The sequence below is a fragment of the Ambystoma mexicanum genome (genome assembly GCF_040938575.1).
Source record: "Ambystoma mexicanum isolate Mex_15411 chromosome 12 unlocalized genomic scaffold, UKY_AmexF1_1 Mex_chr12_unloc.1, whole genome shotgun sequence".
NCBI lineage: Eukaryota > Metazoa > Chordata > Amphibia > Caudata > Ambystomatidae > Ambystoma > Ambystoma mexicanum.
Genome location: NW_027182322.1, coordinates 64,301 through 84,287, shown reverse-complemented (window position 1 = coordinate 84,287; position 19,987 = coordinate 64,301). Strand labels below are relative to the sequence as shown.

The window sequence follows — 19,987 nt, the reverse complement described above, 5'->3', positions numbered from 1 at the left end:
TCGTTCTCTTGCTTTCATAAAGGGATTTTATCTCCTCCCTGTCTCACCCTCAGGAAGGGATGCATGACCAATGCTCCTTCCTGTCTCGCCCGCATACATGGATGCACATTCACGCCTCCGAGTTCTCTCGGCTTCATACGGGGATCATATCTCCTCCCTGTCTCACCCTCATGCAGGGATGCATGACCAATGCTCCTTCCCTTCTCGCCTGCATACATGGATGCACGTTCACGCCTCCTCCTTCTCTCAGCTTCATACGTGGATCATATCTCCTCCCTGTCTCACCCTCATGCAGGGATGCATGACCAATGCTCCCTCCCTTCTCGCCTGCATACATGGATGCACGTTCACGCCTCCTCGTTCTCTCGGCTTCATACGAGGATCATATCTCCTCCCTGTCTCACCCTCATGCAGGGATGCATGACCAATGCTCCTTCCCTTCTCGGCTGCATACATGGATGCACGTTCACGCCTCCTCCTTCTCTAGGCTTCATACGGGGATCATATCTCCTCCCTGTCTCACCCTCAGGAAGGGATGCATGACCCTGACTCCTCCCTTTCTCGCCTGCATACATGGATGCACGTTCACGCCTCCTCCTTCTCTCGGCTTCATACGAGGATCATATCTCCTCCCTGTCTCACCCTCACCTCCAACATGTGTAACTTCTTCTTCTCTTTGACCTCTGGGTCATGGGTGGCTACTGCACAGCTCTAGATGTCGCCCACCTGCAAGGTGCTATGGAAAGCACTTTTCCACATTGGACGTGCTATATTAACCCCCTCTCCCCAAATACAATAAAAATAAAGAAATATATGTGCTTCCATAATGTCTACCTTCTAATGTTTCATATGTGTAAGCACATTGTCCTCCTCCTGACCACATTCTAATACTATGTGCAAATTGTTCCTTCCATAAACTGTCACTTCCTTGGCCCTTTATTTATAATGACTGTTATACTCTCTCTCTTTCCGCCACAGTATAAAAAAGCCTAGCACACCTCATGATTGGACTAAGAAATTCCTGTCATTTAGTTGCAAATGATTTTCCCATTATCCCCAAAAACTCCTCACTGTGTCTAAGAACGCTTTTTTTCACAGGACAATACAGATCAGATTGACTTGAAAGGTCCTTTCACGCGACTACAGAACGCCTCTCATTCCACTCAAAGATACTCCAGTGCCTACAATAGCCTAGGACTAGACTATGAGTCCCAATGTAGAAAGACCACAAGTCCACAGATATGCCTGTTTATTTAAACATCTGTATTATCATCAGCGTGTGACTGTAAAGGCGGGACCTCGCGCTCTCTGTAACGCGCTCCATTGGCAACATCAGTTAAATGTCGTTGGTTCAATCCCTCGCGGATGTTGTTTTTATTCCCATTTGTAACTGGGAAATACTGTCGCTGCAATACATATGTCTTAATCAAGCTAGTGGTTATTGACGTAAATGGCAGTGTTATAATGTTTCATGTACTGCAAATGTCACCACATAATGCGCTCTTAATTAGATTTGGTTGAAATACATTACAGTCACCCGATGAAAAAGTGTGCAAAGAGCATTAAAGAAACAAAAGGTACAGTACCAGGATATATCGAATTGTTTCAGTCCTCCACAGAGATTGCCAATGTATTAATGGAAATTCTAAAATATCTGCCCAACTGCCGTGACATTGCCTCACCGCAATGCCGTGACTCGGATTCGAACCGAGGTTGCTGCGGCCACAACGCAGAGTACTAACCACTATACGATCACGGCGAGCTACTTGGGCTGCTAGAGCGCCTTGTTCCACCTCTATCATAAGCTGTACTCCATCCGTGATGTCATGACTCATGTTTGAATTACAGGTTGGTTGTGTTGTCATCCATGCGAATAAGTGGACACCTGATCCCTAGTCACTTATTTAAGATCTCAATAATCAAGTCAGAATCCCAATGAAAGTCATCAAAGTGGAGCCAATTAGAAATAATATAGTTACACAAACCTGGCAATGGTGCGGCAGCCAGGGCCGATAATGGCCCGCCAGCCTGAGAGCAGGAAAGTGTGAGAGCAGTGATGGTCTTGTGAGAGTTTACAGCTGTTATTGACCCTGTCCCCTTCCATTGCAGAGTTTTATCCCTATAAGAACCGCAGGGGCTCCCTCCTGGGTGCTAATAGTTAATTTTTTTTCACAGGAAAAGTGCTCTGCACCAATTGCACGTGCCAAATCTCCCAAAGGCCACCACCATAAAAACAGAAAAGGGAAAACGTCCCTTTGCCACGGCTGTAGGCAGGTGATGGAGATGACGAGGCCAGGAGGAGAGGGGGTAAATGGGGTTGCATGGGACCTACGAAGAGGGGTGGCGGGCTGGCATTGGGAGGGTGGTGGCGGAAAAAATATTGAGGCTGGGATAGAGAGGCGCTGGAGTTCCAGAAAGAACACAGGCAGTGATCACAGTTTCCAGCTGGCGTTCGCAGCCTTATGTTTATGTTTATTGATTTATACCGCGCACAAGGTACCCTAAGGCTTATAGGCGCCGACAAAACAACAAAGTGGCATAATGAGTATAACAAGAACAAACAACATTAAGCTCCGAAAACATGTACTGACAAGGGGGCCACTAGGCCATTCCCATGGAAGAAGGAAAACAACATCGTAAAGAAAAGAGGATAGGTTAATTTAACACTATTCGCACTTTTGTGAAGGCGGACATGTCCTGTACATTGGTGAGACTGTTTATAAAAGAGGGCAAACTACTAGGCCCACAACCATTAATGATACAGTCAGTGTTATCTGTCTTGCACCAGTTGCTGATCTGTAGTCTCCGAAGAACTTTGAGGTCCTGCGCCCTTATACAATTGGGTCCCACTTTATTACTAAGCCGTGCTAAAACTTGATTTTTTAGTGACTCCCTGGATTCCACTTGCTTCGGCTTGTCCACATTGATCAGAACGATGTTTCTTGGGTCCAATGCGAAACTCCTCATGTTGGAATCCGCAATTTCGGGCATGGTGGATTTTCTCTGGCGAATGTCCTTAAATGGAAGGGGAGCCATGAGTCGCCTGGGCTTCAGAAGAGGTGGTATACTCTCTTGTGATACTGTAGTCATTTGACAAGGAATGAACAGAGTTGTCTTGGATTTCCCAGATGTCCCTCTGTGAGTGAGCTCAATCGGCTCTGTTTGAGAGTCTGTATGACCTCTGTTCTCAAGAATGGACGTTTGAGAGGCCTTTTCCTCTCTAGTAAACTTCACCTGAGAGGACTTCTGTAGAGATGACGATAAGGGCACAGACATATTTGACGAAACAGTGTCTACCCAGGAATAAAATTCCCCAAAGTTCGAACAGATTGCTAGATCCCGTAACATGTTATCCTTAAAGCATAGCCAATTGGCTATGGCTTTGGGCTCAACCAACTCCTTCACAGCTCTGGCTGCTGCTAACTCAGCCAGCTGATCTCGAGGAAAATGATGTCCTAAGGGGCCCGAGCTTTCTGGTGTAGCTCCACTATCTTTGAACAACTCCCCCTTAACCCCCAGATGTGCATTGTAAGGTGAATAGACCATTGGCCGAGGATGTATGGAGGAGCCCGTAGGGGAGCAGGTGAAGCTATCGGTGCTCCTGGGAACCTCATTGCTATGTAGTATATTAGTGAGCAGAAGATGTTCTTGCTGCAATTTCAGTCTCCTCGCGGCACTTAAGGCTAAAACTTCTGAAAATCTATTATCCCTCCTTTGGGGAGCCTGATGTATTACCTGTATGGGAGCAGCCATATTGCTCGAGGCCGCGCACTGTCTGCAATCAGTCCCTTGTGATATTACCAGCTCCGGTATTTACAGAGGTGGTTGTGCCGGGGCCGGTAATACCGGCAACGGTGTTACTGCCAACTCGTAATTGACCAGAACGCTAAAAAGTCCTGTTCACCAGAATCACTGGCACTTTTACCACATACCAGCAAACTCGTAATGAGTCCCAATGTTTCCTAAGGGCTCCATATAAAGATTAAAAAGAGATGGAGATAAAATCGCCCTGCGGTACTCCAAACGGTGCAATGTTGGGAGATCACTGTTCTTGTCTATTCGCTTTACGAGACTAACACTGACTGGTCTGTGAACCAGCCACTCAAATCTCCATTGCACCCTCTCAGTGAAACCAGGCAAGCATGTCTCTCTCACAAAAGCTGTCCCCAGGGATTCCCATCTCCACCTGGTCTTGCTCACAGTTCTCATCCGACGACATGTCTCTCGTCCACTCACTTTAGGAGACAGACACTGATTGGTGTGTCACCCACCTCCCTGAATATCAGCTGCACCCTCCTAGCAAAATCAGGCAAGTGTATCTCTCCCACAAGCTGCCCTCAGGGTTTACCAGCACTCCCTCCCAGGTGTGCCTTGTGCATGTGCCTTGTCAAAGAAAGGATGATCTTTAAAACCCTTGTCCTTACACACAAGTGTCTTCACGGCCAGGCCGCTCCCCCTAACTGGTCCAAAGGATCTCCAAACCCCCTGCCTCCAGACCTTCCAGAACTCCCTACTCAAACGTGATTACTGTTCCCAGGACACGCAAAGCCCGCGCCGGCGGCGCCAGTTTCCCAACTCTGTCAGCCACCCACTGGAACGCCCTCCTATTAGGACAATTGACTCCCATGCGGCCTTCCGCAAGGCCATCAAAACGAGTCTCTTTCTATGAACTAGCCTAGCCTTAAATACCCCTGCTGTACCTGTTACCTAACAACTTGTTGTTCCCCCTTCTCTGTATTCTGCAACCACATGCCATGCAATGTAGCATGGTCTAAGTCTGTGTGTAACCTTGTACCATGCATTGTACCTTCCTCTAAGTTTATCTACTTGGACGGGTTCACAGTGAACCCTTAATCAAGCCTTCTAGAGCACTGTTATAGCACCTCGATGCCTGCGGGCTGTAGTGTGCTCTACAAATACAAATAAATAAATACATTTCAGCCATCACAAGAAGACTGTGAGAAGGACCAAACAGACTTTTACAATAAAATTCAAAAAGCTTGCTAAGTCATAAAATCCTGTAAGTTGGACGTCCAACCACACCTTCTCCTGGATAACTTAGAGCATACCCCCCACGAGAGGAGTACATTCAAGTTCTCCCAATCTCTCTAGAGGACATGAACTCTATACTTTCTACCATTAGATGCACAGCCTGCTCCGAAAACATACTACCCCCCCCCTAGCTTATACTGGACAATGCCAGGACTTTTGCCCCCTATCTTCGTAGAATGGTGAATGCTTCGTTTAGAGACAACAAAGTCCCTACCACAATTAAAACAGTTACTGGTACACTCCTAGTCCAAAAACCTGGATTAGACCTACACGGCCCTTCCAATCTCCGTCCAATAACTAACTGTAACTTTCTCCTAAAAATCTTGGACAAAGTCGCTACCACCCAACTCCAAAATTATGTCGACAGGAACAGCCTCCTACACACAGACACCCAACAATTGGGCTTTAGAGGAGCACATAGTACAGCGACGGCCCTGCTGGACCTTCAGACTAAAATGCTTAATATATTAGACGAGGGAAAAACAGGGATGCTGATATTATTAGACCTCTCAGCAGCATTTGATTTGCTCGACCATCAAAAACTCCACAAGGCTTTAGACAAATCAGGTAATCGTTCTCGAGGAGCCATAGACTGGGTAACATCCTTCCTCAAAGAGCAGAGCTCCAAGATCCACTGTGGTGACCACTTCTCCATACCCGACCTATAAATCATGGAGTACCCCAGGGGGCCATCCTATTGCCCCTTTTGTTCCATCTCTATCTGCAGCGTCTATGTACCCTATTAACCAACCTAGGGGTCTTCTTTACACATTTCGCCGATGTTACACAACTTGTCATCAAAATATCTAGCTGTCATACCACTGACAATAATAAGCTTGCATGCAATTACAGCACCATCGAAGCCTGGATGTTGACAAATTGGCTTTGCCTCAACGGAAGCAAAACTGAGCTCATGATCTTTGGATCACACCAGGCAAGCGCTAAACTAGACACAGAATACACCACCTTTAAGATCAAAGACACAAATGTAAGGGTCTCTGATAAGGTCAAGACACTAGGTGTCCACCTGCAAGCATCCTTGGAAGCGGAAGCCCACGTAACATACCTGAAAAACAGTTGCTGATACCACCAAAAACTGCTCAGCCGCATCAGGCCATTAGTGAGTAAACAAAACAGCACCATTATCGCCAGAGCCACCATCTCATCCAGACTGGACTACGGGAATGCACTACTTAAGGGGGGGGGCCAATAAAAAATGCATCAAACAATGTCAGGTCATACAGAACAATGCAGTAAGGACAATTACCAAGAAAAAAAAGGAGGAACATATTACAGAAGACAGAAAGGCCCTTCATTGGTTAGCCCTGGAAGACCGGATCACTTTTAAAGCAATGACCATTGTCCATCACTGTATATATGGATCCGCACCCGTATACCTAAAAAAACAAATAACCACATACGAACCTTGCCACACCTTAAGATCCAAGGCGCAAGGGTTTGTGAAAGTAAGTCACTCCGAAAAAGATAATGGACTTGGACGAGCCTTCCCTACCAAAGCGGCAACTAAGTGGAACGAGCTCCCAAACAGCCTAAGGCTAGGATCTAATTACCTATCCTTTAGGAAAAAACTGAAGACACTGTTGTTCAAATAAAGGACCTGCATAAATACTAATGTACATGTAATGTAATCTACTCAGAACCAGTAATCTTACTCTACTGTCCGGTTACTTTTCTGTTGTACTTGTCTTCATGTAATGCGCCCTGATGCCTGCGAGCTTCGGCGCTATAGAAATAAATAAATAAATAAGGGCCCAATAGTTTGTGTAACCAATGGCAAGTCTTGTATTTAGTGACGTTCATAGTGACCTGTTTGAAGGGTGGGCTTAGTAGTCCCACCCGATGTTGAAGAGCCTATCACTTTCTTCGACTAGTATGGAACGTATACCTAGATGTTCCCTCTAAGCCTATCACATTTGCCACTAGGTCTTTGTAGTTTGCCACATAGGATGACGTTAGCAATACGTAGGTTAACGTCAGCAATGATGGGTTTTAGAATGTTTTTTATGAATTTCGTTGAGATCATGCTGTGAGACGTCCGTTGATGTCCGTTGTACTCCCTGCTTTAGATTATTGACATTAAAACAACTTCCTGAGTTGTTTTGATTATTGATGTTTGAGTATCTTCTGCATCCCCATTCATCTCAAAGTATTGCTACCTCGTCTTAAAGGGCTGTGTCGGCTGTCCCGGTTCAATAGTGTGTTTGATTTTTAGATGTCTACATAATCTTGCTCCTACTTATCTTGTGGAAAAGGTGACTTGGTATCAACCTAAATGACCACTGCATTCGGCAGATCAGCTGCTATTAGTAATTCCTCCCTCTCTCTGTATCTCCAGAGGAGACCGACGTTTTGCAGTCTATGGACCCAGGCTATGGAAAACCTTGCCTTGGGAACTTAGAAACATGATAGAGCTAATACAGTTCGGAAAATCACTAAAGGCATTCTTATTCAAATAAATGATAGAATCAGATCTTTTGGTAGGAGCTCTCTAAGATTTTGTGTTGGAATATGGAGTGGAATATGGAACCTGGAAACATCTGCTCCCAGATGCAGTTGTCCCTGCTCGGTGTGCCACGTTGTAAGTACTTCAAATCAAATCAAATCATGTTGATGTCTCCTCACCGTTTCGACCTCATAGAGGGAGGACTGGTCATGGCTCCTCCCTTTTTCATCCGCATTCCGGGATGCATGGTCATGGCTCATTCCTTTATCCCCTCATACAGCGAGGCATGTTGATGTCTCCTCCCCGTCTCGCCTTCATAAAGGGTTGCATGTTTATATCTTCTCCTTGCCTCGCCAGGGATGCATGTTCATATCTGCTCCCTGTCTCTCCTCCATAAAGATATGCATGTTTATATCTCCTCCCTGTGTGGTCTTCATGAAGACATGCATCTTCATGATAAGTCTTTGTCTAGCCCTCATTCAGGCATGCATGTTAATGTCTCCTCCTTCTCACGTCCTAATTCAGGGATGCAATGTAATGTCTCCTTCCTGTCACACTCTCATACAGGGATGCAATGTGTATGTCTCCTCCCTGTATTGTTGTCATACAGGCATGCATATTCCTGATGACTCCTTGTTTAGCCCTCATTCAGGCATTCATGTTCATGCGTCCTCCACGTTATGTCCTTATAAAGGGATGCATGTTCATGATGACTCCTTATCACTCCCTCAAAAAGGGATGCATGTTAATGTCTCCTCCTTGTCACACCTGCGTACAGAGATGCATGTTCATGCCACCTCGTTCTCTTGCTTTCATAAAGGGATTTTATCTCCTCCCTGTCTCACCCTCGGGAAGGGATGCATGACCAATGCTCCTTCCTGTCTCGCCCGCATACATGGATGCACATTCACGCCTCCGAGTTCTCTCGGCTTCATACGGGGATCATATCTCCTCCCTGTCTCACCCTCATGCAGGGATGCATGACCAATGCTCCTTCCCTTCTCGCCTGCATACATGGATGCACGTTCACGCCTCCTCCTTCTCTCAGCTTCATACGTGGATCATATCTCCTCCCTGTCTCACCCTCATGCAGGGATGCATGACCAATGCTCCCTCCCTTCTCGCCTGCATACATGGATGCACGTTCACGCCTCCTCGTTCTCTCGGCTTCATACGGGGATCATATCTCCTCCCTGTCTCACCCTCATGCAGGGATGCATGACCAATGCTCCTTCCCTTCTCGGCTGCATACATGGATGCACGTTCACGCCTCCTCCTTCTCTAGGCTTCATACGGGGATCATATCTCCTCCCTGTCTCACCCTCAGGAAGGGATGCATGACCCTGACTCCTCCCTTTCTCGCCTGCATACATGGATGCATGTTCACGCCTCCTCCTTCTCTCGGCTTCATACGAGGATCATATCTCCTCCCTGTCTCACCCTCACCTCCAACATGTGTAACTTCTTCTTCTCTTTGACCTCTGGGGCATGGGTGGCTACTGCACAGCTCTAGATGTCGCCCACCTGCAAGGTGCTATGGAAAGCACTTTTCCACATTGGACGTGCTATATTAACCCCCTCTCCCCAAATACAATAAAAATAAAGAAATATATGTGCTTCCATAATGTCTACCTTCTAATGTTTCATATGTGTAAGCACATTGTCCTCCTCCTGACCACATTCTAATACTATGTGCAAATTGTTCCTTCCATAAACTGTCACTTCCTTGGCCCTTTATTTATAATGACTGTTATACTCTCTCTCTTTCCGCCACAGTATAAAAAAGCCTAGCACACCTCATGATTGGACTAAGAAATTCCTGTCATTTAGTTGCAAATGATTTTCCCATTATCCCCAAAAACTCCTCACTGTGTCTAAGAACGCTTTTTTTCACAGGACAATACAGATCAGATTGACTTGAAAGGTCCTTTCGCGCGACTACAGAACGCCTCTCATTCCACTCAAAGATACTCCAGTGCCTACAATAGCCTAGGACTAGACTATGAGTCCCAATGTAGAAAGACCACAAGTCCACAGATATGCCTGTTTATTTAAACATCTGTATTATCATCAGCGTGTGACTGTAAAGGCGGGACCTCGCGCTCTCTGTAACGCGCTCCATTGGCAACATCAGTTAAATGTCGTTGGTTCAATCCCTCGCGGATGTTGTTTTTATTCCCATTTGTAACTGGGAAATACTGTCGCTGCAATACATATGTCTTAATCAAGCTAGTGGTTATTGACGTAAATGGCAGTGTTATAATGTTTCATGTACTGCAAATGTCACCACATAATGCGCTCTTAATTAGATTTGGTTGAAATACATTACAGTCACCCGATGAAAAAGTGTGCAAAGAGCATTAAAGAAACAAAAGGTACAGTACCAGGATATATCGAATTGTTTCAGTCCTCCACAGAGATTGCCAATGTATTAATGGAAATTCTAAAATATCTGCCCAACTGCCGTGACATTGCCTCACCGCAATGCCGTGACTCGGATTCGAACCGAGGTTGCTGCGGCCACAACGCAGAGTACTAACCACTATACGATCACGGCGAGCTACTTGGGCTGCTAGAGCGCCTTGTTCCACCTCTATCATAAGCTGTACTCCATCCGTGATGTCATGACTCATGTTTGAATTACAGGTTGGTTGTGTTGTCATCCATGCGAATAAGTGGACACCTGATCCCTAGTCACTTATTTAAGATCTCAATAATCAAGTCAGAATCCCAATGAAAGTCATCAAAGTGGAGCCAATTAGAAATAATATAGTTACACAAACCTGGCAATGGTGCGGCAGCCAGGGCCGATAATGGCCCGCCAGCCTGAGAGCAGGAAAGTGTGAGAGCAGTGATGGTCTTGTGAGAGTTTACAGCTGTTATTGACCCTGTCCCCTTCCATTGCAGAGTTTTATCCCTATAAGAACCGCAGGGGCTCCCTCCTGGGTGCTAATAGTTAATTTTTTTTCACAGGAAAAGTGCTCTGCACCAATTGCACGTGCCAAATCTCCCAAAGGCCACCACCATAAAAACAGAAAAGGGAAAACGTCCCTTTGCCACGGCTGTAGGCAGGTGATGGAGATGACGAGGCCAGGAGGAGAGGGGGTAAATGGGGTTGCATGGGACCTACGAAGAGGGGTGGCGGGCTGGCATTGGGAGGGTGGTGGCGGAAAAAATATTGAGGCTGGGATAGAGAGGCGCTGGAGTTCCAGAAAGAACACAGGCAGTGATCACAGTTTCCAGCTGGCGTTCGCAGCCTTATGTTTATGTTTATTGATTTATACCGCGCACAAGGTACCCTAAGGCTTATAGGCGCCGACAAAACAACAAAGTGGCATAATGAGTATAACAAGAACAAACAACATTAAGCTCCGAAAACATGTACTGACAAGGGGGCCACTAGGCCATTCCCATGGAAGAAGGAAAACAACATCGTAAAGAAAAGAGGATAGGTTAATTTAACACTATTCGCACTTTTGTGAAGGCGGACATGTCCTGTACATTGGTGAGACTGTTTATAAAAGAGGGCAAACTACTAGGCCCACAACCAATAATGATACAGTCAGTGTTATCTGTCTTGCACCAGTTGCTGATCTGTAGTCTCCGAAGAACTTTGAGGTCCTGCGCCCTTATACAATTGGGTCCCACTTTATTACTAAGCCGTGCTAAAACTTTATTTTTTAGTGACTCCCTGGATTCCACTTGCTTCGGCTTGTCCACATTGATCAGAACGATGTTTCTTGGGTCCAATGCGAAACTCCTCATGTTGGAATCCGCAATTTCGGGCATGGTGGATTTTCTCTGGCGAATGTCCTTAAATGGAAGGGGAGCCATGAGTCGCCTGGGCTTCAGAAGAGGTGGTATACTCTCTTGTGATACTGTAGTCATTTGACAAGGAATGAACAGAGTTGTCTTGGATTTCCCAGATGTCCCTCTGTGAGTGAGCTCAATCGGCTCTGTTTGAGAGTCTGTATGACCTCTGTTCTCAAGAATGGACGTTTGAGAGGCCTTTTCCTCTCTAGTAAACTTCACCTGAGAGGACTTCTGTAGAGATGACGATAAGGGCACAGACATATTTGACGAAACAGTGTCTACCCAGGAATAAAATTCCCCAAAGTTCGAACAGATTGCTAGATCCCGTAACATGTTATCCTTAAAGCATAGCCAATTGGCTATGGCTTTGGGCTCAACCAACTCCTTCACAGCTCTGGCTGCTGCTAACTCAGCCGGCTGATCTCGAGGAAAATGATGTCCTAAGGGGCCCGAGCTTTCTGGTGTAGCTCCACTATCTTTGAACAACTCCCCCTTAACCCCCAGATGTGCATTGTAAGGTGAATAGACCATTGGCCGAGGTTGTATGGAGGAGCCCGTAGGGGAGCAGGTGAAGCTATCGGTGCTCCTGGGAACCTCATTGCTATGTAGTATATTAGTGAGCAGAAGATGTTCTTGCTGCAATTTCAGTCTCCTCGCGGCACTTAAGGCTAAAACCTCTGAAAATCTATTATCCCTCCTTTGGGGAGCCTGATGTATTACCTGTATGGGAGCAGCCATATTGCTCGAGGCCGCGCACTGTCTGCAATCAGTCCCTTGTGATATTACCAGCTCCGGTATTTACAGAGGTGGTTGTGCCGGGTCCGGTAATACCGGCAACGGTGTTACTGCCAACTCGTAATTGACCAGAACGCTAAAAAGTCCTGTTCACCAGAATCACTGGCACTTTTACCACATACCAGCAAACTCGTAATGAGTCCCAATGTTTCCTAAGGGCTCCATATAAAGATTAAAAAGAGATGGAGATAAAATCGCCCTGCGGTACTCCAAACGGTGCAATGTTGGGAGATCACTGTTCTTGTCTATTCGCTTTACGAGACTAACACTGACTGGTCTGTGAACCAGCCACTCAAATCTCCATTGCACCCTCTCAGTGAAACCAGGCAAGCATGTCTCTCTCACAAAAGCTGTCCCCAGGGATTCCCATCTCCACCTGGTCTTGCTCACAGTTCTCATCCGACGACATGTCTCTCGTCCACTCACTTTAGGAGACAGACACTGATTGATGTGTCACCCACCTCCCTGAATATCAGCTGCACCCTCCTAGCAAAATCAGGCAAGTGTATCTCTCCCACAAGCTGCCCTCAGGGTTTACCAGCACTCCCTCCCAGGTGTGCCTTGTGCATGTGCCTTGTCAAAGAAAGGATGATCTTTAAAACCCTTGTCCTTACACACAAGTGTCTTCACGGCCAGGCAGCTCCCCCTAACTGGTCCAAAGGATCTCCAAACCCCCTGCCTCCAGACCTTCCAGAACTCCCTACTCAAACGTGATTACTGTTCCCAGGACACGCAAAGCCCGCGCCGGCGGCGCCAGTTTCCCAACTCTGTCAGCCACCCACTGGAACGCCCTCCTATTAGGACAATTGACTCCCATGCGGCCTTCCGCAAGGCCATCAAAACTAGTCTCTTTCTATGAACTAGCCTAGCCTTAAATACCCCTGCTGTACCTGTTACCTAACAACTTGTTGTTCCCCCTTCTCTGTATTCTGCAACCACATGCCATGCAATGTAGCATGGTCTAAGTCTGTGTGTAACCTTGTACCATGCATTGTACCTTCCTCTAAGTTTATCTACTTGGACGGGTTCACAGTGAACCCTTAATCAAGCCAACTAGAGCACTGTTATAGCACCTCGATGCCTGCGGGCTGTAGTGTGCTCTACAAATACAAATGAATAAATACATTTCAGCCATCACAAGAAGACTGTGAGAAGGACCAAACAGACTTTTACAATAAAATTCAAAAAGCTTGCTAAGTCATAAAATCCTGTAAGTTGGACGTCCAACCACACCTTCTCCTGGATAACTTAGAGCATACCCCCCACGAGAGGAGTACATTCAAGTTCTCCCAATCTCTCTAGAGGACATGAACTCTATACTTTCTACCATTAGATGCACAGCCTGCTCCGAAAACATACTACCCCCCCCCCTAGCTTATACTGGACAATGCCAGGACTTTTGCCCCCTATCTTCGTAGAATGGTGAATGCTTTGTTTAGAGACAACAAAGTCCCTACCACAATTAAAACAGTTACTGGTACACTCCTAGTCCAAAAACCTGGATTAGACCTACACGTCCCTTCCAATCTCCGTCCAATAACTAACTGTAACTTTCTCCTAAAAATCTTGGACAAAGTCGCTACCACCCAACTCCAAAATTATGTCGACAGGAACAGCCTCCTACACACAGACACCCAACAATTGGGCTTTAGAGGAGCACATAGTACAGCGACGGCCCTGCTGGACCTTCAGACTAAAATGCTTAATATATTAGACGAGGGAAAAACAGGGATGCTGATATTATTAGACCTCTCAGCAGCATTTGATTTGCTCGACCATCAAAAACTCCACAAGGCTTTAGACAAATCAGGTAATCGTTCTCGAGGAGCCATAGACTGGGTAACATCCTTCCTCAAAGAGCAGAGCTCCAAGATCCACTGTGGTGACCACTTCTCCATACCCGACCTATAAATCATGGAGTACCCCAGGGGGCCATCCTATTGCCCCTTTCGTTCCATCTCTATCTGCAGCGTCTATGTACCCTATTAACCAACCTAGGGGTCTTCTTTACACATTTCGCCGATGTTACACAACTTGTCATCAAAATATCTAGCTGTCATACCACTGACAATAATAAGCTTGCATGCAATTACAGCACCATCGAAGCCTGGATGTTGACAAATTGGCTTTGCCTCAACGGAAGCAAAACTGAGCTCATGATCTTTGGATCACACCAGGCAAGCGCTAAACTAGACACAGAATACACCACCTTTAAGATCAAAGACACAAATGTAAGGGTCTCTGATAAGGTCAAGACACTAGGTGTCCACCTGCAAGCATCCTTGGAAGCGGAAGCCCACGTAACATACCTGAAAAACAGTTGCTGATACCACCAAAAACTGCTCAGCCGCATCAGGCCATTAGTGAGTAAACAAAACAGCACCATTATCGCCAGAGCCACCATCTCATCTAGACTGGACTACGGGAATGCACTACTTAAGGGGGGGGCCAATAAAAAATGCATCAAACAATGTCAGGTCCTACAGAACAATGCAGTAAGGACAATTACCAAGAAAAAAAGGAGGAACATATTACAGAAGACAGAAAGGCCCTTCATTGGTTAGCCCTGGAAGACCGGATCACTTTTAAAGCAATGACCATTGTCCATCACTGTATATATGGATCCGCACCCGTATACCTAAAAAAACAAATAACCACATACGAACCTTGCCACACCTTAAGATCCAAGGCGCAAGGGTTTGTGAAAGTAAGTCACTCCGAAAAAGATAATGGACTTGGACGAGCCTTCCCTACCAAAGCGGCAACTAAGTGGAACGAGCTCCCAAACAGCCTAAGGCTAGGATCTAATTACCTATCCTTTAGGAAAAAACTGAAGACACTGTTGTTCAAATAAAGGACCTGCATAAATACTAATGTACATGTAATGTAATCTACTCAGAACCAGTAATCTTACTCTACTGTCCGGTTACTTTTCTGTTGTACTTGTCTTCATGTAATGCGCCCTGATGCCTGCGAGCTTCGGCGCTATAGAAATAAATAAATAAATAAGTGCCCAATAGTTTGTGTAACCAATGGCAAGTCTTGTATTTAGTGACGTTCATAGTGACCTGTTTGAAGGGTGGGCTTAGTAGTCCCACCCGATGTTGAAGAGCCTATCACTTTCTTCGACTAGTATGGAACGTATGCCTAGATGTTCCCTCTAAGCCTATCACATTTGCCACTAGGTCTTTGTAGTTTGCCACGTAGGATGACGTTAGCAATACGTTGGTTAACGTCAGCAATGATGGGTTTTAGAATGTTTTTTATGAATTTCGTTGAGATCATGCTGTGAGACGTCCGTTGATGTCCGTTGTACTCCCTGCTTTAGATTATTGACATTAAAACAACTTCCTGAGTTGTTTTGATTATTGATGTTTGAGTATCTTCTGCATCCCCATTCATCTCAAAGTATTGCTACCTCGTCTTAAAGGGCTGTGTGGGCTGTCCCGGTTCAATAGTGTGTTTGATTTTTAGATGTCTACATAATCTTGCTCCTACTTATCTTGTGGAAAAGGTGACTTGGTATCAACCTAAATGACCACTGCATTCGGCAGATCAGCTGCTATTAGTAATTCCTCCCTCTCTCTGTATCTCCAGAGGAGACCGACGTTTTGCAGTCTATGGACCCAGGCTATGGAAAACCTTGCCTTGGGAACTTAGAAACATGACAGAGCTAATACAGTTCGGAAAATCACTAAAGGCATTCTTATTCAAATAAATGATAGAATCAGATCTTTTGGTAGGAGCTCTCTAAGATTTTGTGTTGGAATATGGAGTGGAATATGGAACCTGGAAACATCTGCTCCCAGATGCAGTTGTCCCTGCTCGGTGTGCCACGTTGCAAGTACTTCAAATCAAATCAAATCATGTTGATGTCTCCTCACCGTTTCGACCTCATAGAGGGAGGACTGGTCATGGCTCCTCCCTTTTTCATCCGCATTCCGGGATGCATGGTCATGGCTCATTCCTTTATCCCCTCATACAGCGAGGCATGTTGATGTCTCCTCCCGTCTCGCCTTCATAAAGGGTTGCATGTTTATATCTTCTCCTTGCCTCGCCAGGGATGCATGTTCATATCTGCTCCCTGTCTCTCCTCCATAAAGATATGCATGTTTATATCTCCTCCCTGTGTGGTCTTCATGAAGACATGCATCTTCATGATAAGTCTTTGTCTAGCCCTCATTCAGGCATGCATGTTAATGTCTCCTCCTTCTCACGTCCTAATTCAGGGATGCAATGTAATGTCTCCTTCCTGTCACACTCTCATACAGGGATGCAATGTGTATGTCTCCTCCCTGTATTGTTGTCATACAGGCATGCATATTCCTGATGACTCCTTGTTTAGCCCTCATTCAGGCATTCATGTTCATGCGTCCTCCACGTTATGTCCTTATAAAGGGATGCATGTTCATGATGACTCCTTATCACTCCCTCAAAAAGGGATGCATGTTAATGTCTCCTCCTTGTCACACCTGCGTACAGAGATGCATGTTCATGCCACCTCGTTCTCTTGCTTTCATAAAGGGATTTTATCTCCTCCCTGTCTCACCCTCAGGAAGGGATGCATGACCAATGCTCCTTCCCTTCTCGCCTGCATACATGGATGCACGTTCACGCCTCCTCCTTCTCTCAGCTTCATACGTGGATCATATCTCCTCCCTGTCTCACCCTCATGCAGGGATGCATGACCAATGCTCCCTCCCTTCTCGCCTGCATACATGGATGCACGTTCACGCCTCCTCGTTCTCTCGGCTTCATACGGGGATCATATCTCCTCCCTGTCTCACCCTCATGCAGGGATGCATGACCAATGCTCCTTCCCTTCTCGGCTGCATACATGGATGCACGTTCACGCCTCTTCCTTCTCTAGGCTTCATACGGGGATCATATCTCCTCCCTGTCTCACCCTCAGGAAGGGATGCATGACCCTGACTCCTCCCTTTCTCGCCTGCATACATGGATGCACGTTCACGCCTCCTCCTTCTCTCGGCTTCATACGAGGATCATATCTCCTCCCTGTCTCACCCTCACCTCCAACATGTGTAACTTCTTCTTCTCTTTGACCTCTGGGGCATGGGTGGCTACTGCACAGCTCTAGATGTCGCCCACCTGCAAGGTGCTATGGGAAGCACTTTTCCACATTGGACGTGCTATATTAACCCCCTTTCCCCAAATACAATAAAAATAAAGAAATATATGTGCTTCCATAATGTCTACCTTCTAATGTTTCATATGTGTAAGCACATTGTCCTCCTCCTGACCACATTCTAATACTATGTGCAAATTGTTCCTTCCATAAACTGTCACTTCCTTGGCCCTTTATTTATAATGACTGTTATACTCTCTCTCTTTCCGCCACAGTATAAAAAAGCCTAGCACACCTCATGATTGGACTAAGAAATTCCTGTCATTTAGTTGCAAATGATTTTCCCATTATCCCCAAAAACTCCTCACTGTGTCTAAGAACGCTTTTTTTCACAGGACAATACATATCAGATTGACTTGAAAGGTCCTTTCACGCGACTACAGAACGCCTCTCATTCCACTCAAAGATACTCCAGTGCCTACAATAGCCTAGGACTAGACTATGAGTCCCAATGTAGAAAGACCACAAGTCCACAGATATGCCTGTTTATTTAAACATCTGTATTATCATCAGCGTGTGACTGTAAAGGCGGGACCTCGCGCTCTCTGTAACGCGCTCCATTGGCAACATCAGTTAAATGTCGTTGGTTCAATCCCTCGCGGATGTTGTTTTTATTCCCATTTGTAACTGGGAAATACTGTCGCTGCAATACATATGTCTTAATCAAGCTAGTGGTTATTGACGTAAATGGCAGTGTTATAATGTTTCATGTACTGCAAATGTCACCACATAATGCGCTCTTAATTAGATTTGGTTGAAATACATTACAGTCACCCGATGAAAAAGTGTGCAAAGAGCATTAAAGAAACAAAAGGTACAGTACCAGGATATATCGAATTGTTTCAGTCCTCCACAGAGATTGCCAATGTATTAATGGAAAATCTAAAATATCTGCCCAACTGCCGTGACATTGCCTCACCGCAATGCCGTGACTCGGATTCGAACCGAGGTTGCTGCGGCCACAACGCAGAGTACTAACCACTATACGATCACGGCGAGCTACTTGGGCTGCTAGAGCGCCTTGTTCCACCTCTATCATAAGCTGTACTCCATCCGTGATGTCATGACTCATGTTTGAATTACAGGTTGGTTGTGTTGTCATCCATGCGAATAAGTGGACACCTGATCCCTAGTCACTTATTTAAGATCTCAATAATCAAGTCAGAATCCCAATGAAAGTCATCAAAGTGGAGCCAATTAGAAATAATATAGTTACACAAACCTGGCAATGGTGCGGCAGCCAGGGCCGATAATGGCCCGCCAGCCTGAGAGCAGGAAAGTGTGAGAGCAGTGATGGTCTTGTGAGAGTTTACAGCTGTTATTGACCCTGTCCCCTTCCATTGCAGAGTTTTATCCCTATAAGAACCGCAGGGGCTCCCTCCTGGGTGCTAATAGTTAATTTTTTTTCACAGGAAAAGTGCTCTGCACCAATTGCACGTGCCAAATCTCCCAAAGGCCACCACCATAAAAACAGAAAAGGGAAAACGTCCCTTTGCCACGGCTGTAGGCAGGTGATGGAGATGACGAGGCCAGGAGGAGAGGGGGTAAATGGGGTTGCATGGGACCTACGAAGAGGGGTGGCGGGCTGGCATTGGGAGGGTGGTGGCGGAAAAAATATTGAGGCTGGGATAGAGAGGCGCTGGAGTTCCAGAAAGAACACAGGCAGTGATCACAGTTTCCAGCTGGCGTTCGCAGCCTTATGTTTATGTTTATTGATTTATACCGCGCACAAGGTACCCTAAGGCTTATAGGCGCCGACAAAACAACAAAGTGGCATAATGAGTATAACAAGAACAAACAACATTAAGCTCCGAAAACATGTACTGACAAGGGGGCCACTAGGCCATTCCCATGGAAGAAGGAAAACAACATCGTAAAGAAAAGAGGATAGGTTAATTTAACACTATTCGCACTTTTGTGAAGGCGGACATGTCCTGTACATTGGTGAGACTGTTTATAAAAGAGGGCAAACTACTAGGCCCACAACCAATAATGATACAGTCAGTGTTATCTGTCTTGCACCAGTTGCTGATCTGTAGTCTCCGAAGAACTTTGAGGTCCTGCGCCCTTATACAATTGGGTCCCACTTTATTACTAAGCCGTGCTAAAACTTTATTTTTTAGTGACTCCCTGGATTCCACTTGCTTCGGCTTGTCCACATTGATCAGAACGATGTTTCTTGGGTCCAATGCGAAACTCCTCATGTTGGAATCCGCAATTTCGGGCATGGTGGATTTTCTCTGGCGAATGTCCTTAAATGGAAGGGGAGCCATGAGTCGCCTGGGCTTCAGAAGAGGTGGTATACTCTCTTGTGATACTGTAGTCATTTGACAAGGAATGAACAGAGTTGTCTTGGATTTCCCAGATGTCCCTCTGTGAGTGAGCTCAATCGGCTCTGTTTGAGAGTCTGTATGACCTCTGTTCTCAAGAATGGACGTTTGAGAGGCCTTTTCCTCTCTAGTAAACTTCACCTGAGAGGACTTCTGTAGAGATGACGATAAGGGCACAGACATATTTGACGAAACAGTGTCTACCCAGGAATAAAATTCCCCAAAGTTCGAACAGATTGCTAGATCCCGTAACATGTTATCCTTAAAGCATAGCCAATTGGCTATGGCTTTGGGCTCAACCAACTCCTTCACAGCTCTGGCTGCTGCTAACTCAGCCGGCTGATCTCGAGGAAAATGATGTCCTAAGGGGCCCGAGCTTTCTGGTGT

At 45.9% G+C, this 19,987-nt stretch overlaps 3 non-coding genes across 3 annotated transcripts; all 3 read right to left on the bottom strand.

The window, feature by feature from the left end:
- Positions 1 to 1,687: 1,687 nt before the first annotated feature.
- Positions 1,688 to 1,759, bottom strand: TRNAH-GUG (transfer RNA histidin (anticodon GUG)). Its single transcript has one exon. It is a non-coding gene; the product is annotated as a tRNA-His (tRNA).
- Positions 1,760 to 10,001: 8,242 nt separating this feature from the next.
- On the bottom strand, positions 10,002 to 10,073 carry TRNAH-GUG (transfer RNA histidin (anticodon GUG)). Its single transcript has one exon. It is a non-coding gene; the product is annotated as a tRNA-His (tRNA).
- An 8,121-nt stretch (positions 10,074 to 18,194) lies between these two features.
- TRNAH-GUG (transfer RNA histidin (anticodon GUG)) lies at positions 18,195 to 18,266 on the bottom strand. The gene has a single exon. It is a non-coding gene; the product is annotated as a tRNA-His (tRNA).
- Between the last annotated feature and the right edge of the window lie 1,721 nt (positions 18,267 to 19,987).